The sequence below is a fragment of the Protomyctophum bolini genome, assembly GCF_963924005.1.
Source record: "Protomyctophum bolini genome assembly, chromosome: 10".
Lineage (NCBI taxonomy): Eukaryota > Metazoa > Chordata > Actinopteri > Myctophiformes > Myctophidae > Protomyctophum > Protomyctophum bolini.
The window spans coordinates 17,041,170-17,053,954 of record NC_137871.1 but is presented as its reverse complement, the minus strand read 5'-3'; the positions used below and the strand labels follow the sequence as shown (position 1 = coordinate 17,053,954).

General features: G+C 41.8%; 1 pseudogene across 1 annotated transcript in view; it reads left to right on the top strand.

Moving 5' to 3' along the window:
- The window catches only part of LOC308322108 (protocadherin gamma-C5-like), a 27,883-nt pseudogene extending 15,182 nt beyond the window's left edge, over nucleotides 1–12,701 (top strand). The window contains exons 3-5 of the transcript XR_013966219.1: nucleotides 912–968; nucleotides 3,716–3,813; nucleotides 9,953–12,701. The product of XR_013966219.1 is annotated as a protocadherin gamma-C5-like (transcript). The remainder of the gene's footprint in view (nucleotides 1–911; nucleotides 969–3,715; nucleotides 3,814–9,952) is intronic.
- Nucleotides 12,702–12,785: the final 84 nt, after the last annotated feature.

Here is a 12,785-nt window from a genome sequence, read left to right as displayed (position 1 = left end):
ATTTCAATTTGAAATGTGGTTGTAGTGCTTATGAGCTTATGAGCAAGCATCTCAGCTGCTTGTTTTCCAGTCTGTTCTATAAAATGGCTGCTGCGGCTCCCCCTCCCCCACTCCCCTTCTTTTCTGCACTCTCCGAGTCTGTATGCCATCACTCAGTACTGCTGATGAGAGAAGGGGACCAGAGCTAGTGTGGGGGATGGGAGAGTGTAATTCAGCTTCCATCCCTTGCTTCTCTCTCTGGTTTATTTCCTCCCATCTGAGTAATTGCATCGATTGTGTACATGGGATTTATAGTTTTGACATCGGGGCCATAGAGAACTAACCACATTTCTCGAATTTCTGTGTGTGTGTGTGTGTGTGTGTGTGTGTGTGTGTGTGTGTGTGTGTGTGCGTGTGCGCGTGTGCGCGGGAGAATATAGCAGTTGTGCCCATTTCAATGGCAACTTGGCCCGTATTGTAAGGGCACACTGGTGTTCATGCCGTAACAGTTTCCATAACAGTGATTGCACAACACATTCCATGAGTCAATCCTCTGAAACCTGCCATCTGTGAGGGGGGAGCTGTGCTCCTCTGCCTCTTCAAGCCAGGCGAACGGTAGACGCATCCACATACATAGCACACGCAGACATGTAACTTGGAACAAAACCACAAATGGCTGACATTTTGTAATACCACTGAGGTTATGGATACTCCAGTTGAGCGTTGGGGCTGGGGGGGTCACACAGAAAGAAAACAAACTTCCCGCATCTGGAATGTTGAGATTGATGAGACAGACTACATATTTTCCACTGAAAACTAGAACACAATGTCCATGTTTGGCTTTTCCTTGAGACTGTCTTCATCACGTCGAAGATGCTAAATGTGAAAAAAAAACTGTTTCAGCCTGTTATAACGAATTTACGTGTTTTTAGCCCCTACATGCCTTACGCCACACAAATGCGATGGACGCCGAACCAGGGGACAATAAGGTATCAACAATAGCAGTAGGGATTGTGGTCACTTTCTGCCTTCTGCCTTTCATGAATGATCAAGCTCCGGCTTCATTACAGTCACTCCTCTCTCCTCTGTGACGCTGTGCCTGTGGGTTTGATCAGAGATCTGCTGATGAAGGCAGAGAGTAGCCACGGTTTCCCATAGCTAGTGCACTGAAGATGAATGATGTGTTGTGCATAGATGTACATTTAGCTTTAGCCTGTTGGAATCCCAGTGAAACCTCCGCAGGGTTGTTGTTTGAATGATGTCTGCATATAGGCCACAATGCTCGCTGTGGCATAGAAAAGATTGTGATACATTTTAGTTTAGCGTGTTCACGTGTTGTGTTTGCAGGCTGTGTTTGTATTTTGTACATTCGCCCCACCATGTACGTGTGCTGCTGTACATGTAGTCATTAGTCTCAGAGCTCTTGTTTCCTCTGTCTAGAGGAGCAGCTTACCGTATACCGTTGCCTTTGTTGTGTGGCAGTGTCTCAAGTGACGCTTGTAGCCAGACATTACCACATGTGGCTTATTTACATGTGATTTTATCAGCTGTAAACCAGACTGCCAGGAGAGAGAAAGAGAGACAATGGAGATGGCTGTCTTTGTGATTGACTCTGTCAGCTGCTTGTTAGAGGTTGGAAGTATGTGATCTACACTCCCAAGATAAACTCCAGTCAATATGCATCCCAGATAGTCATCTGCTAGTGCACTGTGTAAAATGGCTTGTAGGTTCATAGCAGGGTTAAATTTACTCATGTTCATTCTGAAATGACAGCAAGAGGTTTCCTCTGAGGTCTTTTTCATGCATATTTGCAACTGAAGGAGATAACTGTCTCTGGCCGAATGGAACTGGAATCACCCCCTGGGCCACAATTCACAAGCTCACCCACAGGAAGCGATAATCCTGACCACAGGAAGTGCTCAATGTGGCCATGGGACGTGATAAGTGCAGTGTGATGCTAATTAGGGATAGATGAAGCATCCCCTCTTATCTTCAGCATGCAGGATGAACAGACACAAAATGGCTGCCCTGGCTTCACTGACAGTTCTCTAGCCTGGTCTGTTCCTCATTGGTTGCCTGGCACTGGTCCCGTGTGTTCCTCCACTTCAGTGTCTTTCAGGCACTTGGTGAAACTTAGACTTTTGGCAATGCTGCGAAAAACACTGTCTCTGTTTATGTGTAAGAATTTCCTTTCTGCTCTTTCCTTCATTGTCTCCCTCCCTTGCTTTCTCTCTGTGAATTGTCTTGCCCAGATATGTGTCCAGAGACCAAAGGAAAAAGCTTTACTTCTTTTTAACTGCATCTCATAATAAACACACACGCACGCACATACACACATACTACATTCCTGCTCTCCTTGTCCTTTAATGTGGCTTATATCATTTCAGGAAGCAGGACTGGTCCTGGACTATAATATAGTATCAACGGCACACCAGGGGTTAAAAGGACATATTATGTCCTTTTAACCCCTGGTGTGCCGTTGAGTTTCCTTTCGGGAGCTTGGGGCAGTCACATAACATTTTGCCCATAATCCCCCAGGGCTAGTAATGGGCCAATGGCCCATCAATGTTGGCTCTCAGAAGAGCTACTAAAATGGTAAAATCGCCCCAACATGCACTCTACCAATTTAGGTGACTGAAGAAGTGGTTAGGAGTTTCAGGGTCAAAGAAGCGTCTGTTTTCTCTGTAAATCAGCTCCAGTGCCGTAGCGGTTCCCCAGGTGTCCTTAGACTGTCAGTGAGTTATGAGTGGCTTATTTACAGGTGACATTTCAAAGCCAAGCAGCCGTCTAGTGTAGCCTCTCTAAGAGAGTGTTCTAGCCCTAATGGGGGAATAAAATACTTTATTTTCATGGGCTATCAAAAGTACCCCAAATTCCAAAGGTTGGGGGTTCTGCATTATTAGCACTATGGAAACAGGAAAGGTGGTGGTGGGGGGGCAGTGTGACCTAGATGTGTATTAGTTTTAGGGTGTGTTGGTGTGTTTAAACGTAGGGGACTGGATGTTAGGAGGTGGACTTAATAGAGTGCAGGTCTGCTTCTTGCTTTGTTCCCTCCACATGCAAATTGCAGACTTTAAACAAACAAGCTTTGAAGATTTTTTTCCCCAGATGGAAATGTTCAGTTTCTCTGTGTGTGTGTGTGTGTGTGTGTGTGTGTGTGTGTGTGTGTGTGTGTGTGTGTGTGTGTGTGTGTGTGTGTGTGTGTGTGTGTGTGTGTGTGTGTGTGTGTGTGTGTGTGTGTGTGTGTGTGTGTGTGTGTGTGTGTGTGTGTGTGTGTGTGTGTGTGCGCGCACGCGCGCGCCACTTGTTCCTGGTTAATGTAATACCATTAAACATTTAATCAGATTTAGTACATGGTGTAGTATATAGCAGGACTGAGAATTGTGTACAAGGTTTACTTGTTGTATGTGTGGGTGCCATGCAGTATGTGTCTTGTGTGCTGTATAACTGGCCCCAACAAGTGCAAATTTGAGTTTCGGAGTGCAGTATGTTTGTTTGAGTGACACACTGTTTCTGTATGTTTTACATCCAGTTTGTGTCTCTGGTTGAGGTCTCCTCGGGCTGTGTGTCACCACCATCAGCTGCTTTGCTTTACATCCCAGACCACCAACTGTCAACGAAACAAACACACACACGAAAGGCTCTGTTGAGGGAACTTCAAAGATGGCCACAGGTTATTGACGTTTTCTTCTTCTTTTTCTTCCTTCCTCCTCCTCTCCCCTCCCATTGACTCCAGGGCAACTGGTGGACCTGAGGTTGCCATGGGAACGGGCCCCTGGCCCCAGCCCCCCACCGAAGCTGAGCAGCTCCAGGCTCTGATGGCTGCAGCCAACGGTGAGTAACATACCTTTTCACTCTTTGAACCAGTACAAGAACAACTCTTCATAACGCTCCCAGTCCCTCCCTTCATTAACCTATTCATCAGCATATGCCAACAACTAAAGCCCACCACACACCGGCTGCGTCCGCCGCGCGGCGCCGCGGACACAGCCGCCTCCATTAGTTTCAATGAAGCTATCGCACACCGGCTCCGTCCGCCGCGCCGCGCCGCCCGGCACGCCGATAGAACACAGTTCTATTTTCCAGGCGGCGCCGCGCCGCAGACGGTCGCAGACGGTGTGCGATGGGCTTCACACACCCCATCACCCCCGAAGGAGGTGATGGTCTGTGTTAGTTGCAGAGGAGCAGGGGATGAGGAGGATGCAGGGTTGGGCTGCGTCACACTAGGTTACTGTTTTGGTTGGAGGGCATCTATACCATTGGTTCCCAAACTTTTCAGGTCGAGAATTGACCGAAAACAGATATTAGAATAGGGATTCGATTTGCCCAGGACCCAAACTAGTGAAAATAGCAGATCTATGAGTGGACAACACGTCGCTTCCCGTTATGTTGCGAGCTTGTAGATCGGCTATGCTCACTATTTCTTAATTATTATTTTTATGTATGGAATGTATTAGATTTGTTTGTTTACAACACACACACACACACACACACACACACACACATGCACACACACAGACAGACAGGTGGCAGTTGTGCTATAGATAATATTTAACTACAGGATGGTTCAGCCACTATGCCTAGCAACCCGTATTAGCTCACATAATTATATTACAGTCCATGTGTTTATTGCAATAACATTACAGTGGTTCATGTTTTCACTGTACACAGGAACCCCATGCACAGTGTTTAATGGTAAGCAGAGGGCAATTGGTGAATGGCGGTAACACTGGCGGTATTCACATGATGTGAATACCTGACTAGACGTCAGACTGAAAAAGTGTGTAAATCCACTCTCAGTTCACATATCTCTTTTGTTGGTTATTCCTTTGTTGCAGTTACTAAATAAATACACACAATGTGAATCATCTTTGGGCTGTTTCTATGGAGTGCCTCATAATCATTCCAGCTTGGAAAAGTACACATCAAATTGGCCTTGAGAGAAAAGCTACACAACACGCATGCATAAGCCCACACACTGCACACACACACACACACACACACACACACACACACACACACACACACACACACACACACACACACACACAGAAATTAATGAGGAATAGACTCAGAAATGTAATGCCACAGAGACTCAAGTAATTGTTTCCATTGTTATTTCAACCACTGACACATCCATGCAACCCCACTCTCTCTCTCTCACACACACACACACACACACACACACAGACACACACACACACACACACACACACACACACACACACACACACACACACACACACACACACACACACTCGTACCTTGCTAGACAATGCAGATGTGATGTATAGTTTTCCATATGGGTGAACAGAGAGAGAATGCTCTGTCTTGAGCATGGAGATAGCCTATTATGTATTGTCAACACAGTGCTAGACAGAGGGAACAGTCCGTACTGATGCAGAAGAACTGCTCTACCCTGAAGGTTAGACTTCCACTATAGCTTATCAAAATGCCCATGGTCCAAAATGATGAGAAACGAGGATAACTTTTTTTTTCAAAATTTCAAAAAACATGGGCTATAACCCATCGTTTTTTTCATTTTTTCATTTTTGTCAAATCATCAAAAATGATGAAAAACGGCGCGCTACAGTATGCCGTATGATATAGGCTATAGCCCATGGTCCAAAATGATGAGAAACGAGGATAACTTTTTTTTCAAAATTTCAAAAAACATGGGCTATAACCCATCGTTTTTTTCATTTTTTCATTTTTGTCAAATCATCAAAAATGATGAAAAACGGCGCGCTATAGTATGCCGTACGATATAGGCTATAGCCCATGGTCCAAAATGATGAGAAACGAGGATAACTTTTTTTTTCAAAATTTCAAAAAACATGGGCTATAACCCATCGTTTTTTTCATTTTTTCATTTTTGTCAAATCATCAAAAATGATGAAAAACGGCGCGCTATAGTATGCCGTACGATATAGGCTATAGCCCATGGTCCAAAATGATAAGAAACGAGGATAACTTTTTTTTTCAAAATTTCAAAAAACATGGGCTATAACCCATCGTTTTTTTCATTTTTTCATTTTTGTCAAATCATCAAAAATGATGAAAAACGGCGCGCTACAGTATGCCGTATGATATAGGCTATAGCCCATGGTCCAAAATGATGAGAAACGAGGATAACTTTTTTTTCAAAATTTCAAAAAACATGGGCTATAACCCATCGTTTTTTTCATTTTTTCATTTTTGTCAAATCATCAAAAATGATGAAAAACGGCGCGCTATAGTATGCCGTACGATATAGGCTATAGCCCATGGTCCAAAATGATGAGAAACGAGGATAACTTTTTTTTCCAAAATTTCAAAAAACATGGGCTATAACCCATCGTTTTTTTCATTTTTTCATTTTTGTCAAATCATCAAAAATGATGAAAAACGGCGCGCTATAGTATGCCGTACAATATAGGCTATAGCCCATGGTCCAAAATGATGAGAAACGAGGATAACTTTTTTTTCAAAATTTCAAAAAACATGGGCTATAACCCATCGTTTTTTTCATTTTTTCATTTTTTTCAAATCATCAAAAATGATGAAAAACGGCGCGCTACAGTATGCCGTATGATATAGGCTATAGCCCATGGTCCAAAATGATGAGAAACGAGGATAACTTTTTTTTTTTAATTTAAAAAAACATGGGCTATAACCCATCGTTTTTTTCATTTTTTCATTTTTGTCAAATCATCAAAAATGATGAAAAACGGCGCGCTATAGTATGCCGTACGATATAGGCTATAGCCCATGGTCCAAAATGATGAGAAACGAGGATAACTTTTTTTTTTCAAAATTTCAAAAAACATGGGCTATAACCCATCGTTTTTTTCATTTTTTCATTTTTGTCAAATCATCAAAAATGATGAAAAACGGCGCGCTAAAGTATGCCATAGGCTATAGCCCATGGTCCAAAATGATGAGAAACGAGGATAACTTTTTTTTCAAAATTTCAAAAAATATGGGCTATAACCCATCGTTTTTTTCATTTTTTCATTTTTGTCAAATCATCAAAAATGATGAAAAACGGCGCGCTACAGTATGCCGTATGATATAGGCTATAGCCCATGGTCCAAAATGATGAGAAACGAGGATAACTTTTTTTTCAAAATTTCAAAAAACATGGGCTATAACCCATCGTTTTTTTCATTTTTTCATTTTTGTCAAATCATCAAAAATGATGAAAAACGGCGCGCTATAGTATGCCGTACGATATAGGCTATAGCCCATGGTCCAAAATGATGAGAAACGAGGATAACTTTTTTTTTCAAAATTTCAAAAAACATGGGCTATAACCCATCGTTTTTTTCATTTTTTCATTTTTGTCAAATCATCAAAAATGATGAAAAACGGCGCGCTATAGTATGCCGTACGATATAGGCTATAGCCCATGGTCCAAAATGATAAGAAACGAGGATAACTTTTTTTTTCAAAATTTCAAAAAACATGGGCTATAACCCATCGTTTTTTTCATTTTTTCATTTTTGTCAAATCATCAAAAATGATGAAAAACGGCGCGCTACAGTATGCCGTATGATATAGGCTATAGCCCATGGTCCAAAATGATGAGAAACGAGGATAACTTTTTTTTCAAAATTTCAAAAAACATGGGCTATAACCCATCGTTTTTTTCATTTTTTCATTTTTGTCAAATCATCAAAAATGATGAAAAACGGCGCGCTATAGTATGCCGTACGATATAGGCTATAGCCCATGGTCCAAAATGATGAGAAACGAGGATAACTTTTTTTTCCAAAATTTCAAAAAACATGGGCTATAACCCATCGTTTTTTTCATTTTTTCATTTTTGTCAAATCATCAAAAATGATGAAAAACGGCGCGCTATAGTATGCCGTACAATATAGGCTATAGCCCATGGTCCAAAATGATGAGAAACGAGGATAACTTTTTTTTCAAAATTTCAAAAAACATGGGCTATAACCCATCGTTTTTTTCATTTTTTCATTTTTTTCAAATCATCAAAAATGATGAAAAACGGCGCGCTACAGTATGCCGTATGATATAGGCTATAGCCCATGGTCCAAAATGATGAGAAACGAGGATAACTTTTTTTTTTTAATTTAAAAAAACATGGGCTATAACCCATCGTTTTTTTCATTTTTTCATTTTTGTCAAATCATCAAAAATGATGAAAAACGGCGCGCTATAGTATGCCGTACGATATAGGCTATAGCCCATGGTCCAAAATGATGAGAAACGAGGATAACTTTTTTTTTTCAAAATTTCAAAAAACATGGGCTATAACCCATCGTTTTTTTCATTTTTTCATTTTTGTCAAATCATCAAAAATGATGAAAAACGGCGCGCTAAAGTATGCCATAGGCTATAGCCCATGGTCCAAAATGATGAGAAACGAGGATAACTTTTTTTTCAAAATTTCAAAAAATATGGGCTATAACCCATCGTTTTTTTCATTTTTTCATTTTTGTCAAATCATCAAAAATGATGAAAAACGGCGCGCTATAGTATGCCGTACGATATAGGCTATAGCCCATGGTCCAAAATGATGAGAAACGAGGATAACTTTTTTTTTCAAAATTTCAAAAAACATGGGCTATAACCCATCGTTTTTTTCATTTTTTCATTTTTGTCAAATCATCAAAAATGATGAAAAACGGCGCGCTATAGTATGCCGTACGATATAGGCTATAGCCCATGGTCCAAAATGATGAGAAACGAGGATAACTTTTTTTTTCAAAATTTCAAAAAACATGGGCTATAACCCATCGTTTTTTTCATTTTTTCATTTTTGTCAAATCATCAAAAATGATGAAAAACGGCGCGCTATAGTATGCCGTACGATATAGGCTATAGCCCATGGTCCAAAATGATGAGAAACGAGGATAACTTTTTTTTTCAAAATTTCAAAAAACATGGGCTATAACCCATCGTTTTTTTCATTTTTTCATTTTTGTCAAATCATCAAAAATGATGAAAAACGGCGCGCTATAGTATGCCGTACGATATAGGCTATAGCCCATGGTCCAAAATGATGAGAAACGAGGATAACTTTTTTTTTCAAAATTTCAAAAAACATGGGCTATAACCCATCGTTTTTTTCATTTTTTCATTTTTGTCAAATCATCAAAAATGATGAAAAACGGCGCGCTATAGTATGCCGTACGATATAGGCTATAGCCCATGGTCCAAAATGATGAGAAACGAGGATAACTTTTTTTTTCAAAATTTCAAAAAACATGGGCTAACCCATCGTTTTTTTCATTTTTTCATTTTTGTCAAATCATCAAAAATGATGAAAAACGGCGCGCTACAGTATGCCGTATGATATAGGCTATATCGCCTAATGGTTCATTTGTACTTTGATGTACAACTGTGTCACTTGCACACACAAAAAAAATCGGTGAGGGCCAATTATTAAGGGATATTATGCATGAACTGTCTGTGTCACCGAGCGGAAACGGCATTCAAAAACAGTAACACATTTAGCCATGGCTTTCTGCTGTTTGCAGTGCATCTTACGTGATTTGTTTTTACATCACGTGTTTATATTGGTTGTGAGCAGCAAGGGGAATGGGGGAGGGAGCATTTTGTGTCTGTGGCTCTGCATTGCAGGGGCTGTGGGGAGAGTTATGAGCCGAGCAGTGACGTCATCCGCACAGTCAGAGCTCACACGAGATAAAAATGCTCACAGTGGAGCATACCAGTTAACATCAGTCCTGCAAGCTTTCCCATAGAGTCAGTTTTATTAGAGTGATGGTGAATGTTGACACAGATTTTTTTCAATCATATGCCTCTCTTTTGTGGATGCTTTATAAGAGAAATGAACTACTCCTTCTCCTACTGCAGTCATCACCAATCCCCCCCCCCCCCTTTTACATTACACAAACGATAAATAACTGACGAATCTTGTGGTTTAATTAGGTCCTCTTCTCTTTATTCTTCCTCCCCTTCTCGTCCCCCAACCCCCCCACTCTCTCCCTCTTCCTCCTAGAAGTGAGCGAGGCGACGGGCACTCTGGGACCGGGCACCATGGGCCTGAGCACACGCTACAGCCCCCAGTTCACCCTGCAGCACGTACCCGACTACCGCCAGAACGTCTACATCCCGGGCAGCACGGCCACCCTGACGTCCAACCCCCAGCAGCAGCAGCAGCAGGCCGCCGCTCAGCAGGCCACCCAGCAGGCGCTGCCCCCGCCGCAGCAGGTCTCGGCCCAGCCCGAACCCCCCAAGGCTGCACAGACCCCGGCCTCCAAGAAGAAGTCCACCAAGAAGGAGAAGAAGTAGAGAGAGGAACGGGACGTAAGGGGAAGTGGTGGAATTAAATACCTGGCCCGATCCTGATAAGAGATTCAAACCCTGCACACACACCCCCTCAGTATCTTACTGCTCTGCAAGCCACGGTCTGAAAAGTGATGGCAAATCATGTCTGACCACATGGACGATGGTGTTGGTGGGCCTTGAAGGCCTTGGAGGGACCTGAATGTGCTGATGGCTTATTGTTGAAATCTATTGCAAACCTGTGTTCTGCTCGACGTCTAGTATTGCTCATGTATCTGTTGTTGGTAAGCAAGATAGTTTGGGGGCTGTATGGGGTTGTTGTATTTTGGGGGGGGGGGGGGGGGGGGCAAAAAAAAACCTAATGATAATCGACATGAACTTGGATTTATTCAAAGAGATTCAATGTAAGGAACCTTGCTGGGATGACAAGGCCATTCCCAGTGATGTATTCAGAGATGAAAAGTAAAATGTGTTTCATGTTGAATTTACCGCACCCTTTCCCTGAGGTGGAAAGTCTACTATTGTAAAGTATGCTAGATTGCCATTAGATTCTAAATAGAGTCAGCCTTGTAAGATATTAAACCATAGCTTATATGGATATAAGGCTGCCATTTCGAAGGTAACACACTTCTGCATGCTCATTTAGGTTCAAACCACATATATTTTAGAGTTGCAAACTATGCATTGCAAAAGCATGGAGGAGGACGCCGTAAACCTTAAATCCTTCCTCTCGGCGCAGGTCAACACAATGCACACTAAATCAAAAAGATGACTTTTGTAATCATAGATAAAAGGTAAGATTTTTATGACCTGAGCATGCACCCTCAGAGAAGGCTCGCAGAGGGAAAGGTGACATTGTACTCAGTCACGGCCCACACTGTTTGTGCAGAGAGCGAAGCAGACTCTGGCCACCACTTGTAAAACACCCAGATGGGTACACGCAGGTCCTACTGTTTTGTGCCCCTCTGTCCCCCGCCTTCTCCCCAGCCAGCTTGTAAGTCCTCCCTTCAATCACACTACCCTACGTTTGAGAGCCAAACATTGAGAAATGCACTGTTCGTATTATGAACTTCGGTCTTTAGGGGAAAAATATGTAGACATGGTAAACTTAAGTGCTTAGGAGTTTCTAGTGACTTTGTAGGCCGCTAGGGCCTCGACTTGAGTATTCACCCCGCTATCCTGAAGTGCTGATATTTCTTGATATGAGACAATAACAATTTTTATTTTTTTCCTTTTTCTTTTTGAGGATAATGACTCGATAGTATAGAGAAGTTGTTTATATGAGTTATGAAGTCTTTCCTTTGCCGTCCGTCTGTCTGTCAGGCTATTGGCTGGACACCACTGCATGAAGAGGCAGCTTGCAGGCTAGGTCGGAGAGTGGAGAAAGTGGGGTGAAGGGTATATGATCTGGGGTGGCACAATTTTGTTGCAAAGGGGGTGGAAAGCGACCGTGGCTCTACCCACTGAATGTACAGAGGCACCACTGTTGACCCACTCCCGCCCCCGCTATAAACATCCTCTAATGCACTGACCCAGGTAGAGGTCAACAGAACCAAGCACATCTGTCCCTGTTGGAGAGGAGATACCACTTCAGAATCAGACAAGGGTAGGAGCGGGCTAGTTTCCAGCCCTCAGCTTAAATACTGAGCCTCTCAGACTCTCCCAGTCACTCCACCTCTCTACTCCCTGGTCCCGTGAAGGCTCTTCCCTGCTGTAAATAAACACAAAAGTCCTGTCGATGGTATGAGCCAGTTGTTTGTATAGTAGGGACCACGTCCATCATTTTCAAAATAAGAGTCCCCCTGCCTCCACAGGACGTGGCTTACTACTGGAATGTGTTGCATTTGTTTTTCAAGAAAACGTAAGAAAACCACAGTAAAAAAGAAAAAAAGGGGGAAAAAGAATAAAAATCTGAGATGTTCATCAGTTTGTGTTGCAATGTAGTAACTAAGCACCATGGAAGCCAACTAACTCTTGTGTAAATAAATGAAATAAAGATGACAATAACTTTAGACGATAAGTATACAAAGTGACACGCATAGACTAGTTAACTTGTGATATGTGTTGCTCATATTTTTGTGTTCATTTTTTCTCGCTCTTTATCTATTTTATCACCCTGTTAAAAAATGAAATGGACAAAAAATATATTGGAAATGTTTCTGATTTTCTGTAACCTCTTTGTTATTTTGCTGTGATTTTATCTTGTGCATTTGTGAAAGAATGCATCTTTCTCTGTTTCTGTCCATATGAACAAATGATTATAAATATTATATATGTGTGTCCGTCCGCTGCTGAATTAATCCTACTCTATCCTGCTGTATTATCTTTCTTATGAATCGCTTAGCCCCCACGCTATATCCCCCTGTGTTACTCTTATTTTTATGCTAATATTTATATTGCTGTTTTATTTTCTCTTGAACACTGACATTTCAAATAAAAAGGTTATGAAATCATAATACAAATGTATATGTGGAGTTTGTCTTTTAGCTATATGTTTGTAGGTAAAAGTGATTTTTGACGTGCCAATGTCTGCCATTGAGCCCCAT